Here is a 5,114-nt window from a genome sequence, read left to right as displayed (position 1 = left end):
AGGATACCTACAGACTGAAAGTGAAAGGCTAGAAAAAGATATTCCACACATGCAGTAACCAAAAAACAGCTGGGGTATCTATACTTATATTAGATGAAATAGGCTTTAAAAGCAAAACTCTTATAAGAGACAAGGAAGGACATTACATATTAATAAAAGGAATGATTCACCAGGAAGAAATAACAATCATAAATGTATATGCACCTAACCAGGATGCCCCAAGATACATGAGGCAAACACTGGCAAAACTGAAGAGAGAAATAGACATCTCTACAATAACAGTTGGAGACTTCAACACACCGCACTCCGGGCAGAGGATCAATAAAGAAACAGCTTGAATAATATGATAAAGGGACTAAACCTAATAAACATATACAGAATACTGTACTGCAAAACAGCGAGATATACATTCTTTTGAAGTGCTCATGGATCTTTCTCCAGGATAGATCTTAAGTGGGGTCACAAAGAAGATCTCAATAAATTCAACAAAATTGAAATTATACAAAGCACTTTCTCTGATCATAATGGAATAAAGTTGGAAATCAACAAGCAGCAGAAAAAAGGGAAATTTCACATATATATGGAGATTAAGCAACACACTATTAAATAATCAGTGGGTCAAAGAAGAAATTTCAATAGAAATCAATAAATATCTCGAGATGAATGATAATGAGAACACAACATATCAGAACCCATGGGATGCAGTGAAGGCAGTGTTGAGAGGAAAATTTATAGCCCTCAATGCTTACATTAAAAAGAAGAAAAAACTAAAATCAATGACCTAACTTCATAGCTAGAGTAATTAGAAAAAGAACAGCAAATTAATCCCATAGCAAGTAGAAGGAATGAAATAACAAAGATCAGAGCAGATATAAATGAAACTGAGAACAAAAAAAAAAGAGAGAATTAACAAAACCAAAAGTTGATTCTTCAAGATTAACAAAATCAACAAACCCTTCACTAAACTATAAAAAAAGGAGAGAAGATGTAAATAAATGAAATAAAAAATGGAAATGGAAACATTACTACTGAACCCACAGAAATAAGAGAGCTCATACGAACAACTTCATGCCAAAAAAACTAGACAATGTAGACAAAATGGAAAAATTTCTAGGAACATCTAAACAATCTATACTGTTAGAGGAAATAGAAGGCCTCAACAAACCAATCACGAGTAAAGAGATGGAAACAGTCATCAAACAGTCCCCCAAAATGAAAAGCCCAGGACCAGATAGATGGTTTCACACGATAGTTCTACCAAGCATTCAAAGAAGATTTAATGCCAGTCTTACTCAAGCTCTCCCACAAAATTGAACCAAAAGGAACACTACCAAACTCATTTTATGAATCCAATATCACCCTAATACAAAAGCCAGATAACGATATTATGAAAAAAGAAAATTACAGCCCCATTTCTCTAGTGAATACAGACGCAAAAATTCTCAATAAGATACTTGGTAATAGAATCCAAAAACACACTAACAGAATTATTCATCATTATCAAGTGGATTTTATACCAGGCATGCAAGGGTGGTTCACCACAAGAAAATCAATCAGGATAACACACCACATTAATAAACCAAAGAAGAAAAATCACATGATCTTATCGATTGACACAGAAAAGGTATTTGTGTGTCCTTTCTTGATCCTTTCTTGATAAAAATGCTACAAAAGATAGGAATTGAAGGAAACTTTCTCAACATAATAAAGGCTGTATATGAAAAACCCACAGCTAACATTGTACTCAATGGTGAAAGACTGAAAGCTTTTCTGTTGAGATAAGAGACAAGACAAGGATGCCCATTGTCACCACTGTTGTTCAATATAGTGCTAGAGGTTCTAGCTAGAGCAATCAGGCAAGAAAAAGCAGTAAAAGGACATCCAAATCAGAAAGGAAAAAGTAAAACTTTCACTATTCACAGATGATATAATCCTATATCTAGAAAGTTCTGAAAAATCTACAACAAAGCTGCTAGAGCTAATAAGCTATTTCAGTAGTGTCAGGATACAAGATTGATATGCAAAAATCAGTGGTGTTTCTATACAATTGTAATGCGCAATCTGAGGAGGAAGTCAGAGAAAAAACCCATTTATAATAGTAAATGTTTAAGAATAAACTTAACCAAGGATGTAAAGCACTTGAATTCAAAAAAGTATAATGCATTGCTAAAAGAAATAAAAAAAGACCTAAATAATTGAAAGAACATTCCATACTCATGGATTGGAAGACTAACTAGCATTCAGATGTCAATTCTACCCAAACTGATATATAGATTCAATGCAATCCCAATAAAAATTCCACCAGCATTTTGAAAACAAATGGAAAACACAATTATCAAATTTATCTGGAAGGGTAAGAGGCCCCGATTAGCCAGAAACATCTTAAAAAGGAAAAGTGAAGATGGAGGACTCTCATTTCCAGACTTTTAATCATATTACCTAGCTACAGTGGTAAAAAAACAGCATGGTACTGGCATAAAGACAGACATATAGACCAAGGAAACCAAATTAATGGTTCAGAAACATACCTCACATCTATGGCCAAATGATTTTTGACAAACCTGTCAAACCCACCCAGCATGGGACAGACCAGTCTTGTCAACAAATGGTGCTGGGAGAACTGGATATCCATAGCCAAAAGAAAGAAAGAAGACCCCTATCTCACACCTTATACAAAAATTAACTCAAAATGGATCAAAGACCTATATATAAAAGCAAGTACCATAAGGCTCTTAGAAGAAAATACAGGGAAACTTTTTCAAGAACTGGTGGTAGGTGGTGGATTCCTAAACCTTACATAAAAGCACTAGCAAAAGAAAACATGGATAGGGAAACGGATTTTGGCCCAGTGGTTAGGGCGTCTGTCTACCACATGGCAGGCCCGTGGTTCAAGCCCCGGGCCTCCTTGACCCGTGTGGAGCTGGCCCATGCGCAGTGCTGATGCAACAAGGAGTGCCGTGCCACACAGGGGTGTACCCCGCGTAGGGGAGCCCCACGCACAAGGAGTGCACCCATAAGGAGAGCCGCCCAGCGCGAAGGAGGGAGCAGCCTGCCGAGGAATGGCGCCGCCCACACTTCCTGTGCTGCTGACGACAACAGAAGCGGACAAAGAAACAAGACGCAGCAAAAAGACACAGAAAACAGACAACTGGGGGAGGGGAGGGGAATTAAATAAATTTTAAAAAAAAAGAAAACATGGATAAATGGGTCCTCCTCAAACTTAAAACACTTCTGTGATCAAAGCACTTCATCAAGAAGGTGAAAAGGCAGCCAACTCAATGGAAGAAAATATTTGGAAACCACATATCTGATAAGGGTTTCTATTCTATATAAAGAGATCATACAACTCAACAATAAAAGAGCAAGCAATCCAATTAAAGCATGGGCAAAAGATTTAAATAGAAATTTATCCAAAGAGGAAATACAAATGACCAAAAAGCACAAGAAAAAATGTTCTGTGTCACTAGCTATTGGGGAAATGCAAATCAAATCACCAATGAGATATCATCTAACACCACATAGAATGGCCATTATTAAAAAACAGACAACAATAAGTGTTGGAGAGGATGTGAAGAAATAGGAACACTCCTTCACTGTTGGTGGGATTGTAAAATGGTGCCGCTTCTGTGGAAGACAGTTTGGCATTTCCTCAGGAAGCTAAATATAGAACCGCCATATGACCCAGCAATTCCTCTACTAGGAATACATCCAGAAGAACTAAAAACTATGACAAGAACAGACACCTGCACACCAATGTTCATAGTAACGTTATCCACAATTGCCAAAAGATGGAAACAACCCAAGTGTCTATCAATCAATGAATGGATAAACAAAATGTGGTATATACATATGATGAAATACTATGTTGCAGTAAGAAGAATGAAATTGGGACACAAATGATAACATGGGTGAATCTTGAAGACATTACACTAAGCAAAGTAAGCCAGACACAAAAGGACAAATATTGTATGGTCTCATTAATTGAACTAAAGGGAAGCAGATGTGGCTCAAGTGATAAGGCCTCTGTGTACCGTATAGGAGGACCCAGGTTCAATCCCTGGGGCCTCCTGCTGAAAAAGAAGAGAAAGTGTGCCTGCGTAACAAGCCAGTGTCCACACAGTGAGCCGAGTGCCCCCATGGCAAGCCGGGTGCCCATGTGGGAGACCACATGGTAAGCCAGTGCCCATGCGGTGAGCCACTGCCTGTGGAAGTGAGTCACACAGCAAGATGATGATGCAACAAAACAGAGATGAAGAGTCAAGGTGAAATGTAGCAGAGACCAGGAACTGAGGTGGTGCAATTGACAGGGAATCTCTGTCCACATCAGAGGTCCCCAGGATCAAATCCCAGTGAATCCGGAGGAAGACAAGAAGAGAAGACAAAAAGAGAAATAGATACAGAAGACCACACAGTGAATGGACATAGAAAGCAAAAACAGCCGGGGCGGGGGGGGGGGAGGGTTGGGCGGGAATATGAAGAATAAACACATGGACTTAAAATCTAGAGTATAGGTTATTAGAAGATAAGAGGAGGGTTAAGAAATACTGATGCTTAATATATGTAGAAGTTTTAATTAATTTGACTGTAAAAGTGTGACAATGGATAGAGTTGATGGTAACACATTATAGTGAGTAGCAGCTGGTTTATAAATAGGATTCTGGCTGAAAAAGATAGTCTAGGGAAGTAAATGTCAATTGAAAGAAAGCAAAAGAATATTCTAGGGACCGAATAACATAGTGAACCCAGAGGTGGATGAGAATTGTGGTTGAGGGTACAAATGCAAAAGTGTCCTTCTGTGAGCTAAAGCAGATGTACATCACTATTGCAGGGTGGTGGGAACGTGGAGAAACATCAGAAACTACAATTGATGTGACCTATAGACTGTGGTTAACAGCAATACTATAATACTCTTGCATCAGTACCAAAGATACACTATGTTGATAATGGAGGTATATGGAAAAAGCGTGCCAAATGTACACTATGGTCCCTGGTTGGTGGTAATAGTCTAATGATATTATCTCAATCTGTAACAAATGTTCTACCACAGTGCGCTATATTGGTGAAGGGGTGTTGTATGGGAATTCTACACGTGTATGATTGTTTTGTAAGTTCAC

The sequence above is a fragment of the Dasypus novemcinctus genome, chromosome 3 (assembly GCF_030445035.2).
Source record: "Dasypus novemcinctus isolate mDasNov1 chromosome 3, mDasNov1.1.hap2, whole genome shotgun sequence".
Taxonomy (NCBI): Eukaryota; Metazoa; Chordata; class Mammalia; order Cingulata; family Dasypodidae; genus Dasypus; species Dasypus novemcinctus.
Note: the sequence above shows the minus strand (reverse complement) of the source record.